An 18,455-nucleotide genomic window follows, 5' to 3' on the forward strand; every position below is an offset into this window, starting at 1 on the left:
TAACAATGCTTATCTGAAATGAAATCTTTGCCTCCCTGAGGCACCTCACAGCAGGGGGAGAAGTCGATCCCGGAACTCTCCAGAGAAATCTGCTGGTGTCTTATGGGTGTAATGACACCAGTTTGTCAAATTATAAGCTTTGTTTGTGGGGGTGATGACATACGCCCATGAGGACGGATTCTGAAAATGGAAATTCATACAATAACTCACTTTGGCCGACCCCAGTAGATCCAATTCCTGTGGATTTTTCTGGGCAAATGGAAGTATCTTCTTCCACTCATGGCAGGCAACCATCGGGTTGGGGCAGCTCCATTTTCCTAAGTTGGGGCAATCGTATGGCCCAAAAGAGATCCCCACCAGGCATGATGACAGTGGGTCACTCACACTCCTCATGGACAGGCACATGTTCTCTTGGCCAATGGCTTTGGCCAAGGTGACGCACACATTTTCTTTGGGCTGTGCTATCATCCACGCACTCACAGTTGTTGGTGTCGGGGGCACCCAGAGGATTGAGTGTGGAGGAAGCCCAGTCCCCTGACAGGCTTCCTCCTTGGAGTTCTGTCCCCTAAGATAAGACAAAACTACTTAGTCATGGCAACTAAGCTGTAGACCCCTTCCTGCTTTGGGACTCCATGTTATCTCCCTGTAAACTATTGGTCATTTTACCCTGGTCTTAGAGCATTGGTCCTTTTCCCAATTCTCCCCTTCCCTGTAAAAACCCCAGCTTTTGCCCAGTTCAGTGGATGTGACTGTCACTGGCCCCCTTCACTGAAGCCTGACAATCGAGATTCTGCGGAACGCTACACAGTCTCCTGTCTCTTGTCTACGTGTCGGCTGGGGTAACCCATGAGCGGAGCTGGGCTGATCTGAGCTGATTACTGCAAGAGCTGAAATCCCTTCTAAAAGAGCTGAACACGTGAAGTCTCAGGCTGAGCTCCTAAGGGTTACCCCTGGCTGGAAGCAGCCTGAGACTCCCTGTATGGCCGTTCCTTCCGGGAGCCGTATCTGGGATAGTTGGTGGCAGAGCTGGGGGTCGAACAGACCCCTGGAACCAGCCATCAACAATTGAGGACATCCCAAGGATCACAGAGGCAACTGCAAGGCAAGTGATTTTCATTTCTCTGAGGACGGAGCTTCTGTTGGGGTAAAAACATGCATACTTAAGTCTTTGGGGGAAGAGGAGGGCATTTCTTTGTACCCATCCAAAGTTTTGCCCTCAACTGTCTATACTCCCTTTCTGTTTAAAAAACTAAACACTTGAAGACAGGGATTTGGGGAGTTTTTGGGAAAGAGGAAAAAGGACTGAAGAGGGGCAGTACGTGTGGGGGAGGTAAGTATAAAGGGAAGTGAGGGTTGGGTGATAACTGGGAGTAACAACAAACTTCTCTGTAGAAGCAATGGCTAGGAAGTGCCTAGCCTGTGGTGTTATAGTGGTTTCTGGAGTTCTGCATTGTCTGAGACCTGGTGACAGGGCAGTGTGGTTTTTGAAGAAGCTGCATCTTGTGGCACCTCCACCTCCAGGCAGCTGTGGTTTCATCTTGCAGCTCTGTGGTAGTGGACTTGGAAAGGGTCTTGCTTTTTTTGTCAGGGGTAGTGTTCGTCAGCCTTAAGTAAGGCTTGCTGTATTTCCTTGGGAACTATTTGGGACTAGATGGAGTTAACACACAGGCGTATCCCATCCCTAAGGTAATCAATGGGAAAGGCCCTGTTTTTGTTGAGTCTCAGGATCTTTCATCAGCACCTGTGGCCTCTCATTGAGCTTAGCTTGGGTCGAATTGGAGAAGTGCCGGAATAAAGGGGAGGGGTCGGCTCTGAGAATATGCAATTTAAGAAATTGATTACATTGGGAGCCTTACAGAGTCTCCCAATGGGAGACATAGTCTCTGTTCCACCTTGCTGCTGATTAAGGGCCTGCTTGATGGTACAATGGGTCCTTTTCATTATTTATTGACCTATGGGATTATGGGGAATGCCTGCTGTGTGCTTCACCCCCTACTAACTGAAAGAAGTTTTTTAGTTACAGGAGGTGTTAAGGCTTATTGTGTGTCTTGATTTCTTTGGGGAGTCCCAGGATGGCAAATGCCAGAAGAAGATGCTTGATGGTATGGGTTGCATCTTCTCCTGCATGGGCCAAAGCAAACACTGTATCCAAAAAGGTGTCCACTAATTGGTGTATTTATTTTAATCTCCCGAATGATGGGTAGTGGGTGACATCCGTCTGCCGTACTTAGCAACTGCTGAAGCCTCTGGCATTGACCCCAGAGCTTAGGGATGGCAGTTGATATGACTGGCAGTTTGGGCAGGTGGCCACGATAGCTCTGACTTGGTCCCTACATAGATGGAACATGTGCATGAGGGCTGGGACATTTTGGTGGAAAAAGACATGGGATATCTTTGCCTGGGCAAAGAAGTCCGGCACGTTTGGTGTCCCAGCCATCATGGCAAGTGCATCCGCCCTCCTGTTTTTCTCTGCGATGGCTCCTGGGAGCTCAGTATGTGACCTCACATGCATTATGCGAAAGGGATGCTTCCTGTGGGAGATGAGATTAATTGTTTTAGAAAACATCTTCTATAAATTGATGTTGTGGTGAGATTTTTTTTAGCTTATTAGCAGAGTTAGAAAATTTTGTGTTTATCTTTCTTTGGCTGGAGGCCTGGGGCATTCCCCACCCCTTGCCCTCCCCTGCCGTGGCAGAGCCCGCCGGGGCTTTTTTCCCTCCTGCTCGCTGCCGGCAGCTGCGTTTACCGTTTTCACTGGCCCGGGTCAAATTTAGGTTGGAGACTTCTTTTAATAAAGAATGATCAGTCCTCATAGCTACTCCCGCAAGACACGCCAAATCAATAACCACATTTATAGGTTCTTGAAATCTCTCAAATGCTCCGATGATGGCTACTAATTCTTCTAGTTGTGGTGACCCTTCCACCACCTGGACATCAGACTTCCACTTCTGCATCCTGGGTTCCTTCCAAGTCATTACTGACTTGTGGGAGGACCCTGAGCTGTCAGTGAAAAGAGTCAGAACCTTGAGAGGTGCCTTACTTGGGATGAATTTGGGGATCAGATTAAAAGCTGAATTGAACAGATTATGTTTGGGATAACGGATGGAATTTTGGTCTGGGTAGCTCTCCAGGGCAAACTGAAGGCTCTCATTGAATTGGATCAAATGTTCCAAATCCTCCACGGTAGCCAGTGGTAAGTAAATGCATGTGAACTCACATTCCACGAGAGAGTGGAGGCAAGATTGGGCCTTCTTGAGCAATTCTGCCATTAATTCCTGAGTGGTAGTTATCATCTTAGCCGGCTGATGGTAAGGGAACACCCACTGGAGGATAATTAGGAGGTCTTTTGAGTGAGTGTTCCATTGGAAATTGAGGCCATGAAATTGAGGGGCCTTACCTAGGATGGCAAACTGGAAAGGCAGGCTGGGCTTGTAGCAGTGGGCTTGCCATGAAGACAGGGCCTCTTGAACATTGGAGATGGGCTCCCGGGCCTCCAGCATGAGGGCACGTGGTGAATCCAGGTCCTAGCTGGCACGGCGTAGGTTGAAGAGTGGCACAAGGACCTCTGTTGTGATTCCCAGCAGGGGACAATACCCAATAATGGACGTACAGAGTTGGTGGAGATCATGCAGTGTCCTTGGGTCATCCCTGATCTTAAGCTGCTGGGGCACGATGGTCTGCCCACAGATCCAGAGTCCCAGGTAGGCCCAGGGGCAGGTGCGTTGGATCTTGTCCTCGCAGATTTTGAACCCAACCTCCTCGTTGGCCTTAATAGTCTTATTCAAGTCACATTCAGGTATGAGTCACCTGGGGCACAGACCAAGATATCATCCATGTAATGGAGTATTATCACCTCTGGGAACAGGCTCCTGATGTGGGACAGAGTGTGGGCCACGTACCACTGGTATATCCTTGTAAATTTTTCATCCCTTGTAGGAGGACAAGCCAGTGGTAGCGCTTTAGAGGGGCGTGTGTGTTAGAGGAGAGGACAGAGAATGCAGAGTGAGACGGATGGAGGGGAATATTTAAAAAGCAGTCTTTTATATCAATTACTGCAAGTTTCCAGTCACAGGGCAACACTGATGGTGAGGGCAAGCCGGGCTGCAGGGGACCCATGTTCTCAATGGCCTCATTTATCTTTCTGAGGTGGTGGAAGAACCTCCACCTGTCTTTGCTGGGCTTTTTCAAGACAAAGACAGGGAAGTTCCAAGGGCTGTTGGTCTCCGTGATGTGGCCCTTGGAAAGTTGCTCCTCCACAGGGGCTTCCAGCGTGCATAACTTTCGGGTAGAAAGGTCGACCCACACTGGATGGTCTTGTTTCCAGGTGAGCCGAGGGCTGGTAGGTGTTGCGTGCTCAACAGTGGTCCCAATTAAAAATCCCGACTGGGGATTGATAGTGAAGCCCCTCATGAGAAAACAGGTCCCCACCCCAGGCCCTCACCACATAAGGTTGAATGGTGGCCATTTTGCCCTCAGAACCTCCCACTACAACATTTCTCTTGCTGCAGTCACACCTCCAGTCCCTGATATCATCCCTGCCATGGGCTCTGGTTCCCAATCTGCTGGCCACTCGGAGTGGGCCATGATGGTGACATCCACTCCGGTGTCCAGCATGTCTGGGCGGCAGATCTTCTCCCTCTGACAGAACAGGCTGCGCCCCACAATGGGTTTGTTGGAGCACATAATCTGCACCCACAGAGTGGTGGGGTTGAGGGGAACCTGTTCTGGATAACGTAGAGGCACTAAAAAGGCCTGTGTGATAGGAGTCTGTTGGGATGGGTAGAATGGAGGGTCTGTACATGCCTGGGAGACTAAAATTTTGTCTCCTGGGTATACAGTATGAATTTTAGGGAGGACATAAACTTGTTCAGGAGAGTTCAACGGGTCCCTGATAATTAAGATGTCCCAAGGACGGTCCCCTGGCCCATACTTCCCAGTTGATAACTTACGGAAGCACTCATCAGTTGAGTCAATTGACAGGTCGCTTACCAGCTGGCGCCAGGTTCCTACCTGAACCGCTCAGGATGCAGGGTCTGCTCCAGATGCGCTGGCAGCTGTGGAGCTCTCGGAGCAGGTGTCAGGTTCTCCCTTTGCTCTGCAATGGCCGGCAGAGGGGGGCAGAACGGCTTCTGACTTGATGTCATAGCGCGGGGCTGGTTCACGCTCTGTGGGGAGTTTCCCAGGAGCTGCTGGTAAGGCTAGCATTGTTGTGGCCATGGATGGTCCTTGCAGGAGTCAGTTGGTGTATTTTGCCGGGGACAGTCCTTAAAAAAATGTCCAGTCTCTCCACAATAGAAACACCTATCACTGTTTCTTACTACTGACGCAAATGCTCCCAGTCCCCCTTCCACAATACCCTTGGTCACTTCCTGTGCTATGGTGTTTCCAAATGACACACGCCGGGCGCAGGCTTCTACCATCTGTTCAATTGTTGCTTCAGTGTCAAGGGGTAGGCTTCTCAAAATTGCCTTGCATTCAGGATTGGCGTTTGCCATGGCCATTTAATTAAGTACCTCTTTCCTGGCCTCTGGGATTTCTATTTGTCTTTCAAGGGTTATTTTGAGTCTGTCAACAAACTTCATAAATGTTTCATCTACCCGTTGTTTAATGTTTGCAAAACTTTGTGTTGGGATTGTGTCATGGGGGGTAGGGAGCAGAGATGTTTTTACTGCGGTGGCAATGTCGTTCACTGTGGGTTGGGTAAGCTATCTAGTTGACCTTGGGGCTTCTGGAAGTCACCTTCTCCCACTAATTATTCAACCGACAGATCGGGTGGATTGAAATATTTTGCATATGTCTCTAGTAAAGTTTTTAAATGCTTTTTCCACTGCCTTTCCCACAACATATACTCAGCTGCTAAAGGAGGCAGCTGGTAATATTTTTTATGTTATGGGGGACCAGAGTGTGCATGGAGAAAGTGGTTTCCAGGAGGTTCTTGAAGAAACGAGATCTTTGCCCATGCTCTTTGGCCGCCTTACACAGTTCTTTCAATTCCCCATAGCGTATTGGCTAGCATAAAACCCCTCTCTCCTGTTTCCAGACAAGAGGGAAGGCTGAGATTTGTTGGCCAGTTCCCAATCCCTGTCCCAGGTGGCTTCCCTCTGGGTCCTGGCCCAGCAATCCTTAGACCCGACGGTAGAGTTGGGGTCTGAGGAGTCGCTGCTCTCATGTGCCGAGGAGGATGGAGCGTGCTGGATAACTGCGCGGGGCTTCCTGGGGCAAACCGGAGCCGCTGAGTGATGGGTGGCAGGGGAGGCCAAGATGGCCTCCTTCCGGTCGCCGTCATTTCCACTTCCTGTCCCAGTGATGAGGGGACTGGAAGGGGTAGGATCACGGCAGGGGACCAACACCAGAGAGAGAGGGAGGGCTGGGATCCATGACAAAAGGGGTGTTCCCGATGGAGGGGGAGTGTCCAGTCACGGTGTTAGGAAAAAGACACAACTTGGGGGGGTTCAAATAAACTAGGGTGTTTATTAAGGAAAAAAAACAAGGGGGAGGAAGGGATAATGGGAGAGGGAGTAAAGAAGAGAGGAAAGAGAAGAACAAAACCAAAAAGGGCCTGGGTCTGAGGATTGAGGAATCCTCTGGCCAAATGGGTGATTTGGCCCCAAGGCATGAACTCAGCAGCACTGCAGTGAATGCAGCTAATCTGCACTCAAATTTATATAATTATCTCTAAAAGAGATTTAGACCATAACCTGCAGTGTCGGGTCCTCTGCTGCAGCTAATCCACTGTTAAAAAGACAGTTCTTCCAATCTCCTAGCTCCTTTTATAATCTCTGTCCCCTCAGCTTGTTGTTGGTAGTCCCACTCCTATAGTTTCTGTTGATTGGTGCTGGTAAAACCTTCTCCTCACACAGTCTGCTGTCATTGGGGTAACTGTGGCTTTTGGCAGCAAAGTTCTTCATTAGTACACACTGTTGCCGTGGTGTTAAGCTACGAGTCTTCTAGAGCAGGTTAAAAATACTTTGTACAATGCTGCATGCTGCTGGCAAGGGGATTTGCTTTGAGGCCTTTGAAAGTGATAAACTTAAAAGGGATTAGTAAATTGACAAATAACGCATCAATAGAAACAAATAAATGAGCAAAGGATCATAAAAATAGGGACAATGCCTATCACTACTGATAATCTTGTTTATAGAACCATTAAACATTTAATTGGAAGACATAAAAAAAACAACCAGTACAATTCTATAATAACTGTAATAAATGGAATTGATTTGTACTAACTGAATTGTAACTATTTGGCAAGTTATTTCTAGAAGCAATCAAAAGAATGTGTTACAAGGCAGATGCATCCCTTTACACATGTTATATGTTAAAACTGAGGTACAGGATGTAGTTTGGAAGATAAGTGATGTCCCAAGATGAAAATGGCCTTGAGATGGACAAAATTAAAATGACTTTAGGCATTGGGCCTAAAAATCAGTAAATATCAGACTAATTAGTAGACTTACATAACAACGCTTAGTACGCACGCACAAACCTGTAAGGTTATCCAAAGGACAACGAGGAAGAGGAGAAGCCTTCACCAAAAGACTACCAAAAGAAGACTGAAGACCCCCTAACAACAAGTGAAGCATGCGCCGTGAAGAAAAGTGACGTCAAATCAGAAAAATTCCAAATAGGGGGAAACTTATGGGAAACATTAATGAATATGTATTAGCATACAGTATAGAAGTTTAGCTTGAAGTGCTTTGTTTTGTACATGAGGCAGGGTGGGGAACCCCCTCCGTACCCCAGTGGAAACCGGTCTGAATCTGGCTCCTCTTCAAAGGCAGAGTTAATATCTTGCCCCTGCATGTCCACGATCAATTTAAAAGCATTGGATATTTCTTCTCTCTGACTCTCCTCCCCCCTCTCTAAGGGTGTTGGAGCCAGCAACACTCGCTCCGCAGTGGGAGGTAAAGATGGCTGCTGCTGGGATGCAGGTAGATTTCAGGGTTCAGAGCCTGTGGAGATTGCTTGTTAATGATCTTAATTAACAAAAGGCATGGAAAAAGCAGCAAAGGTAGCTGACCTCCTACAGCATTCCACAGCAAGTTTCTAAAAGCAGTCTCAAGGTCTATATCAAACAAATTCCTCTGCATCCAAATGAGAAAGCTTCTTAACCCTTGATTAGTAGGATAATTACTTTTTATCAATTTTTTTATTTATAAGAAACATCCCTCTATTACTTTGCAATTTGATCACTCATCCTAAATTCCCCAGTCCTCACCTGACTCATCAAGGCCAGAGATGAAAGCAAGCACATCTGCTGTTCTCGTTGAGCGAGAGACTGCATAGGCTTCTTTTCAACCTCTTCTTGGTGGTCCTTGAAGTCTTCTTCTCAGACTAAAGCTTAATTCCAGGGATAACGTTCACTGGGTCTTTCTGGATCCTAGAGATCGCCTTCACAGAAGCACCAGATCGTCGAGATGAAAAACAAGGGATGGGACTACCATGCTTTGAGATGATTTATTGCTCAAGTGAGCCAGATAAGGCATCAGTCTCAAGGCGTGAGATTTGGAGAGGAGCAACAAGTCAGCCATAGCTCAAGGTAGTCACAAATTTCTTCTTCACACTGCAATATATCACATTTTGGTCCAACAGGCAGTTGACATGAAATTTGTTTTAACTTATTAACTTTTCACCTTTGCTTAATTTTGCTGCACTTCAACTGTCTCTTAGCCACTAAGCTGACAGGTCACATACACATCCACACACCTCTATCACAGCTTCTAGATCTCTAACCTACTCTCTAAATCACACTATTGCCATTCAAACTTTATACTATTTTATTTCATATTATTTCTTGCTTACTCAAAACATATTCTTACTTATAATTATAGATTATTATTCTTACTTATAAATAATAATTGTAAATAAATAATTGTAGATTTTTATTCTTACTTATAAAATTATAATTTTTCTACTTAATGTTTGTGTACCTTTATCATTACATTAACACAAGCTCTTTCCAAGGCTGCAGATTGAACCCTTTGGCATCTGTGGAAGTTTCTATTTTTCCATTTCCCACATGCCATGGGTACAGCTTTTGACATTAGCTTTGGCAAGAAGAAGAGCCAAACCCGAGGGAATATTCTATTATTTCCCTTTGAATTGTTTGGGATTCATGCCCTGTTGATTTTCAGTGCAGTGGGGACGTGAAGCTGTATATTTAAACCAGTATGTGGCCAAGACACTGTGTCTCATGAAACTTCTTTGACAAGAAGCCCAGTTAGCACAAATGCTGCCTTTGCACTTTTCTGTTCATATTATCCAGCCAGGAGATTTAGTGCTGGTTAAGGAGTGGACAAAGCACCACTGGTGGCCAAGTGGCATGGACCTTTCCAAGTGTCACTGACCACAGAAACAGCTGTCAAGGCAGCTGAACACAGGTGGACCCATCACACTTGGGTCAAGGTCTCTGCAGCCCCAGAAATTTGGACGTCTCGGCTGGAGGAGAAGGAGGGAGTCACAGGGAGGCTGTGACTGACACTCTGCAGGAGGGGACCAGAGCAGCAGCCAGGGCGTTGACATCGCCTACTGCTGGGGTCTTCATTTCTTCATGCAGGAACAGGAACGACACAGCACCAATACGATGATCAGATGGTTCATTTATTTTCTAAACTGGGTTACATTTATACTGTATACCAATCTGTACACATAATTATCTCCTCTACAATTGGCTGCATGTGCTGTTCACACACTTATATAAGCATATTATTGGATAACTACATTTACATATATCAGACAAGAATTTATTTAATTTTCTCTTTTTCTCATCCTGTTAGTTCTTTATGTTCTTTTATGGACCACGACTTGTTCCTTCTGTGTCTGACAACCTTGTCTTTGTTCTTAACTCTTTCTCTTCATTTTGCAATTTGTTCTAATGCAGCCCAGAGTTCTGTATCTCCCCCTCTTTTCTTAAAAATTTGAGTAACTAAATTGTGCAACATTTGTTGAAGTCATTGTAACAAACAAGGAAGAATCAGCATAAAACTTAGAAATACAACCAGTAACATTATTGCTCCTATGATCACTGTTTGCCACCAACCCCTTAAACCGAACCTAGCAAGCTGTCATGGTTTTAAAGCAGTAACTAAGAAATTACTAGACAACTTACTTATTTCTTACTGTGAGATATGGATTAGAACAAGAGCAAAACAGGCTTAAAACTTAAAAGGAATAAAGAAAGTTTATTAACAAAACTACAAGAATAAGAAAATTAAAATAAACTTCCAGAAATCCCTTTTTTCTTCCACTACCCAACCATTCCCTTGTTCACATGACAACATAGAGAGAAAAGACTTTGGAACTTTGGTGTTTAAACAGTCCCCAGTTCCTTCTAGAGTCTTTTCATCAGTCTCTGTAGAGAAACAGAAGTCTTCTTCTGCTAATCTATGGAGTTTCTCACAAGAAAACTATTTCTGTTATAGCTTTCTGTTTCTCTGATGCCAGCTGCCCGGAAATATGTCATCAGATTTTCTCCTCCCATTTCACATCTCTCCAAGGTGTGTATGGGTCACTGAGCTTAGGGATTTTATTTTTAAGGATAAGTCATTCAAAGGCAGAAGTCTTCTTCATCTGTCTCTGTAAGCCTTCCTGGAAAACAGTTTTCTCTTGGCCTCTCAAAGCTTCAAAATCTTCACTCAACTCAATTCCAGCAACTCACAGTATTACAAGTACTCTCTCTCTTTTGCTCAAAAGTTACACTTTGAATATCTTATTCCTCTCAATACTCTTATCATGAATTAAAGGAGTCTTTTTATACTATTATTGTTCATCTCCATAGCTTTAACAGGAAGATATTTCAGCTGTAAAGCATCTCCTTATTCTCTCTTTCTTATTTAAACTTAACTCTTTTTTTCACTGTTTTTGGTGGTTCTATGATGTCTTCTCTATGTTGATTGTCTCTCTCTTTCTCTGTTTTTCTGAGAAAAGGAGTAATCTGTGTGTTTATCCAGGTAGTAAAAGAATTAAAAGCTTTAGGAAAACTGCAAGAGTTCATGGTGTTAAGTTTCAGTCTAGCAGCAAAAACTAAAAACCAAGCTCGGCTGACCAGCGCTGCTTCTCTTCCCCCTCCCCCCCTCCACCCCGCGGCCTTGTCGGCCTGGAGAGGGCGGGGAGGAGGCCGAGACAGAGCCTTGTTACCTCCTCAGAAGCCGGAAACCAAAGAGCATAAGAGAATTCTGTCTGTACTTCTTAAGGAGGTGTTTACAAGTTGAATTCACTTTTTAATGGTCAGATCTGCTGTCAATTCTTGGAAATGACTGATAATTGGTCAGGAGGAAAAAACTCCCATCAGCCACCAGCAGCTTCAACTTCCCCTCTTTCTAAGCTGTCTTAAAGGTAAAGCTACCTCATGACAGTAGGAAATTATTAGCTTCCTCTGGACACATTTCTCTTTCCTCTTATGTTTGTTTTATGCATCTTCTAGTTCATCTCTCTTCAGCTTGCAGCATCTCTTCAGTAATTTGAGTCTTACAAGAATTTTTTCAGGCTCTCTCTGCCCTTTAGCAACACCTTCTGTTTCTGGTCCACAAACCTTGTCTTCAACTGCTTTTAAACCATCCCTAACAGCTCGATGGGCTTTTTGGTGTGCATCCTGAATGGCCCGTTTTGAGGATCGCCTATCTAACCTTTGCATGTGATACAAAAGTTCAGACATTGCCTTTTCTTGTTTATGCAACAAATAACAAGTTGCTCAGGCTGAAGTTTAGGGTGAAGTGTTTCATCAGTTTCCACAGGAAGTGACACTTGAGATGGATTAATTTGCTGTTCTGATGGAGCAGGTGGGGCTGACTGAAAAGGTGAAGGATGTGCAGGCATACCAGGCATATCAGGCAATGATGGTACTGAGGGAAAAGACTGAGGCACTGTGGATCTGTTATAAATGAAATTAGAATTTCAGACAACTAGGTCTATTTAATTGATAGCAATTTAATAACCAAAAAAAAAAAAAAAGATACAATTGAGTGAATTGAATACAAGAATTCAATTTAGTAAAAGAATACAATTTAGTGAAGAACAATTTGATATAAAAGAAATACAATTTAGTAAAAGAGTACCATTTAGTAAATATATTCAGATATCTATATCTATATATCTATATGTGAATATAGCTTGCCAGTGATTGAATATGGTTAAGGCATAAGCAAAACCAGCCGGGGTATGGGGAGGGCTTCTCAACCTGTCTCACGTACAAAACAAAGCACTTCAAACTAAACTTCTATACTGTATGCTTATACATATTCATTAATGTTTCCCGTAAGTTTCCTCCTATTTCCCATTCTTTGACTTTATGTCGCTATTCCTCATGGCTCATGCCTCACTTGTTGCTAGGGGGTCTTTAGTCTTCTTTTGGTGGGCTTTTGGATGAAGGCTCACACTCATCCTCATTGTCCTCTGGATAACCTTACAGGTTGTGTGTGCGTACTAAGCGTTGTGTTATGTAAGTAAGCATTGTGTTCCACCAATTAGTCTTACATTTTATAATTTTCAGGCTCTATGCCTAAAGTCGTTCCAACTTTATCCATCTCAAGGTTGATTTCATCTTGGGACATTACTTATCTCAAAACTGTACCTTAATTTTAACATGTAACATGTGTAAAGGGGTACATCTGCCTTGGAACACTAATTCCTTTGATTGCTTCTAATAATAACTTTCCAAATAGTTACAATTTAGTTAACATGAATCAATTCCATTTATCACAGATCTATATCAATTTCCCTTCCTCCCCAAAATTCTCTCTCGGATACCGGACACACAGTTTTTGCGGTAATAATATCATTGGTTTTCAAGAAATTATTTTCTTCTTTGTAATTTTTTCTATCTTTTTCAGCTGCTACAAAAGCCTGAGCAGCAGCTGCTGCAACACAAGCCTGGCCTTTCATTGTTTCTACCATTAGCCTTAGAGTACGATGGGTAGATACCAACTTTCCAGCTTCTTTGTCCCTTGTTTGAACAGATTCCCCACGTTCTGCACCAACATTAGTCTATGTAGCTGTATCATAAAGCGGATCAGCATTTACAATGAAAGCTTGTTTTCTACACCAGAGAAGCAATGCAGCCAAATCCCCTTCCTTGATCTTCGTCTCTGTTTTTCCTGTAAGCTGCAACAAGCTTTTAATAGCAGCCTTTTCTATCCCTGATACAGCGACTCCCATGCTGTCGATATCTGATCCTTTCTTTCTGGCTTAGCGCGGATCCATTCCTGCCTCTCTCGGGCAGCCCGGCTTACCTCCGGTAACGCCGGCCGACAGCCCCCGCCTTCTCCAGCTTCTGCTCCCAACAGCGACGCTTGATTGTGTCTCGGGGTCACCAGTTTCCCGGGGTCTTCATTTCATCATGTGGGAACAGGAACAGCACAGCACCAATACGATGATCGGATCGTTGGTTTATTTTCTAAGTTGGGTTACATTTATACTGTATACCAATCTGTACACATAATTATCTCCTCTACAAGTGGCTGCATGTATTGTTCACACGCTTTTATAAGCATATTATTGGATAACTACATTTACATATATCAGAACACAAGTTATTTAATTTTCTCTTTTTCTCATCCTGTCAGCTCTTACTTTATGTTCTTTTACTGACCCTGACTTGTTCCTTCCATGTCAGATAACCTTGTCTTTGTTCTTAACTGTTTCTCTTTATTTTCCAATTTGTTCTAACGCAGCCCAGACTCCTACAGCCTACCCACAGACTGTCTGCTGAAATTGTCTGTGTGGGCATCCCTCCTTTAGAATCTCCAGTCACTGCAGGGCTAATACTTGCTGTCATTGTTTTCTTTATGTTAAGTGGTTTCTGTGCCTTCATTCACCACAGGGGGTGTGGAAGACAACAGGAAAATTAGATTAGGAGATTATATTACACCACAAGAATGTTTTTCTTCATAATCTTACCTTTCTATTATCAGTTAATTTTGAGCCAGAATTCAGAGAATATTTTTTGAATCCTAAGAAAAGAAATAGCAAAAACCTTTAACTTTAGCAATTGTTGGGGCTGCAGAGGACCAGGGAGGTCTGAAGAGTGGCCATGGGTGGCCAGCCCAGTTGAACCTAAATGGTGAGTCAACATCCTGAGCAAAGTCCATTATAGAATGAGATTTTAGGGTGAAGAAAGAAGTCCATGTTGACTTTATTCTTCTGAAAGAGACATTAATTGCCTAAATAGAACAAGAGGTTTATATGTGGGAAAAAATATTTCTGATTGGACTTTATCTTTGAGTTTATCTATTAGCAGAAGAAGGGGAGTGTGTAAAAATGATTAAATTACTCAAACTGCTGCTTGCAAATAGATGACAATAAAACAGTAGTGAAACAAATAACAAAAAGAATAAGTTACCTCATGTACCAGCCCAAAACTGGAAAGGATTGGAATGGGATGTATTTTCATGGTTACCTAGTGAACTATGGGTTAAACAAATGCTTCTTCCCCTCTTGTGAGCTGTAGCAAGTCTCATCTTTTTACCACGCATGATCCCTGGCTTTGTGCAACTTACTCAACATGTGCTCAAAGGGATGCAGGGAGGAGCCATGACTACAGATCCAGAAATGGCTACAAAAGGAGAAAAAGTTATGTCACTGCAAATAATTGCAAAACCAAAAATGATCCAGGAACAGAAAATTAAGTCAATGATAACTAAAGTTTGTAAAGACAATTATTTAGAAAATGAAAGAGGAGGGATTGAAAGGAATAAGAGAGATCTATCTTTACAATCAACCTGTGGGGCTGCTGGTAAATAAAACTAGATACTGAGAGGTAAAGAAACAATGGGAAAGATTCCACTGATTGATGAAAGGAGTGAGAGGGATTGGTCTTTACAAACAAACTGCAGGTCTGCTCATAAATAAAGTTAGATGCTGAGAGATAAGAGAAACAATGGCAAGAATTATAAATTCTATAGGAATTCCAGTGATTGACACAAGGAAAAGAAAAGGGGAGGGTATACATTAGAAGGGAGTCTTCAGTATTAGGCATTTCAGGAAGCCTGTACCTCTCAAGTACCTCAGCCAATGGGGAAAGAGAAAGGGAAATCAGGATAAAGAGGAGGCTGTGTCCTCCAAAAATTTGAGAGACCCCAGGAGAAATACCCCATGGCCTCTCCTTTCATTCCAATAAAGTTATAGGACTCCTCTGTCTCCTTTTTAGACAAAAAACCTGCTGGTGTTTGGACTAATTTTCCTGACACTAGCAAGCAGAAAATATTGTGAAACCTTCCAAAAGGTGCAGGGTATTGGGCTGGGGGGGCAGAAAGAACACACACTCATCCCTCTCCCCATTCCAGACACATTAACATTAGAAAAGCTAACCCTATAATGAATTGTGGGGGACAGTGAACCAGCCAGCGATACTGCCGTCCTTCTGTAGAGGGAAGAGAACCTTTAGGAGCCACCTGCCCCCAGCAGGTTTCCTGTTTCATGTTAATTTTATGTTTGCCATTGGTTATCTCCTTGGAACCACCCTGACCTACAGAGCATAAAAGGTCACTCTCTCTGTAAGCCTCCTGGCATTCCTTCGTAGATTTCTTGGGGCAAAGAGCTGGATTTAAAGCACTCGAGAGATCAGATAAGAAGCCCCATCTGCTCACTCCAGCATCACTCTGACAAGCTGAATTCATTCACAACAGCCTTGCCAAAGGCTAAGAGCAGAAATCACTATTGAAGCTGTGAGGTCTGGGGTCTCTGCATCCCACCACCACCCAGCGAAGCAATAATGAATAACCCTGCATTTACTGCAAACTCCGAACCTGGAGATGTCTTGTTCACTGATACCTCAGCCAAACACATTGATGGTAAAAGTATAGAGCTGTTACTCCTAAAACAGGAATGGAATTGGTAGAAGGAATCAAAAGGTACATAGGTAAGAGAGTTAGAAGACTCTTATTGGCAATAAAAGAGAAAGCAAGGATGGTGTACGGTAATTCTTACGCAATCTGGGCTGGTGCCACACAGTGATTTTGTCAGTGGAAATGTTCATTGGCAAGTGAATGGAAAAGAGGTTTGGCAAAGGCAGGATTTGAATGGTTGATTTTACAGACTCAATCCTAACAAATCTATATAGGATGGGTTAAAAGCCATGTGAATGACAGATTTTACAGATATAATAGAATGATAAAGTGGATCAGCTGATAAAAATCAGAAAGATAAAAACTGATCCACAACAGTGATACCAATTTGATAAATGGTTACACTGTAAATTAGGGCATATTGGAAACTCTGGGTTTTGCCACACAGAGCAGAGACAAGCAATTGATCTGTGTGGAACAGTATTCTTACAGAGTCCCCAGTGCCAGCTGAGGCTTAAACAAAACCCCAGACCTGGCACAACCCCCACATATCAAAAGTAACAAAACACTCTGGTCAACTGGCCAGACAATTTCTACTGGACTTCTAAATACATCTGTTCCTAGTACACGCTAACAGGTGGAGATGATATCTGAACCGACAGTTGCCACTAAAAGCAGACATGCTGATGGAAAAGCTACTGTTTCAGAACTGCTGACTGGTTTTCCAGTCTCCCTGTCCCAAACTCTGTGCAGAGTGACACTCCTGTCTCGGTACAAGTTTGGTTTCCCCCAAAACTTGAGAAGTTGTTTCTCAAGGAAGCCTCGCAAGCCGCTCCTACACTGCCCCCGTCTGGCAGCAGTGAGCATAGCGCTGTGTTTGCGACGGGAGGCCAGAGATGGAACCGCTGCCGTTAACTCGCTGTGCCAAAAACATATCCATTATTGCTGAAATTCTGTTGTCTTGGTTTCTCTAATAACCTTGAATGCTTAAGTATACCCTCACTAGAAAAAAGACTAGAAGAAAGACTTGGAGGTGAGACAAAGAACCACTCAAGCAGCAGCGAGAAGGACTGTTCACAACCTGCACGGCTGTGAATGCTACTACTGCTGCTGGACCCCTAGCAGCGAATCAAACCACAGGGATGGACACAGAGAAACCGTGCGGGACTAATAACTAATAACTAGTGATTCTGCTGTAACCAAAAATGACCATGATGGCACTCTTTATATTTTTAGGCTTACAGGCCAATGTTTGCAGTAATGCAGCATGGCTAATCAGCCATCCCAGCAAAACTAACCATGTTGTTTTTCCTAAACTCACATACAACAATTGTACCTGACCCTTGAAAGGGCATTTCATGAAAGCATTCAAATGGTGAGAACCTCATACCAAACATATTCTCCAAAAGTCTTTCCCCAGCTGAAGTGATGCTCCTTTGAGAAGGAGAGACAACTCAAATTTCCAGAAATGAACAAAGCCTGAAGATACAATCAATACCTCGAAAGAAGAATTTATCAGTCTTCCAGAAGTAATTTTAAAAAATCAATAAACTTTGGATTTCCTTTTGGCTTCCACAGCTACCAGCACCAGTTGCTGCCTATGTGTAGATCAGACTCTGCGAATACAGACTGATCTAAAAGAAATTGGAAGGAACACTAGAATCTTTCAGGAAATACAAAAGAACCAATGAGAAAATATATTTAATGGAGTAACCTCATAAGTTCCAAATTTAAATGTGGCCATTAAGAAAACTCATCGGCGTAATAACCATAGTTCTAACATCAGTGCTCCGTACATTTTTTTCTATTACAAATTTGTAAAATTGGATTGAACAAGATGTTTAAATCTGACAATAACCATTTTGTCTCACAAGCTATCAGAAGAATGAATAACTATTCTACATAAACTTGATTACATTACATCTTAATTAATACAAGTGAAATACCAAATAATTTGATCGTTTTTATTGCTTTGTTTAACATTTGTATATGTTTTGTAGTTTTCTGCAAGTATTGCTTTAGAATACTTGGGTCTTCCCCCTGATTGTCACAGTGGGTAGAAAAAACTTCTCCTTTAATGTAACTTGAATTTCCATATGACCATGGAATCAGTTTTGCTTACCTCTTCAAAAGAAGACATAAAATTCCCAACTGAAGTAATATCCTAATCAGGTAGAAACAACTGAGTTTCATTACGTCTTTGATTCCACTGAGACAACCAGACTATTCTATAACACACATATAGATGTGCTTAAATGATTGTAAGGTTGTCTAACACTTGATATCTTAAACAAGAAGAACGCTAGACTAAGAAGTGTGAATGGAAGTGAAAAGATCATCTGATCATCTGTTAAAGTTCTTCAATCCTTACAACAGAGAAACTACATCCACAAACTCATCTTTGTTCCTGATCTGCATGTCATCCTCCTATGATTTTAGAACTCAAGGTGTGGGGAACATCCTGACTTACATGGACTGGTAACAAAACAAGTTAAGTCACTTACTGGATTGTCTCCAACTACCATGAACACTCTGAATTTATGCTGTATTTTGTAATCTCTTGGTTTATTACTAATCTTTATATATATATATAAATATAAACATATGAATAACTAAATCAAAATATGTATATGTTACATAATCTAATATATAAAAGACATAAACTGAAGACACAGC

General features: G+C 43.1%; 1 long non-coding RNA gene across 1 annotated transcript; it reads right to left on the reverse strand.

Moving 5' to 3' along the window:
- Nucleotides 1-9,579: 9,579 nt before the first annotated feature.
- LOC147652095 (uncharacterized) lies at nucleotides 9,580-17,029 on the reverse strand. The gene is made up of 2 exons (XR_015289626.1): nucleotides 13,227-17,029; nucleotides 9,580-11,869 (listed from the first exon to the last, which is right to left on the reverse strand). It is a non-coding gene; the product is annotated as an uncharacterized LOC147652095 (long non-coding RNA).
- Nucleotides 17,030-18,455: the final 1,426 nt, after the last annotated feature.

The sequence above is a fragment of the Cyanistes caeruleus genome, chromosome 7 (genome assembly GCF_971803275.1).
Source record: "Cyanistes caeruleus chromosome 7, bCyaCae1.hap1.1, whole genome shotgun sequence".
In the NCBI taxonomy this organism is placed as follows: Eukaryota; Metazoa; Chordata; class Aves; order Passeriformes; family Paridae; genus Cyanistes; species Cyanistes caeruleus.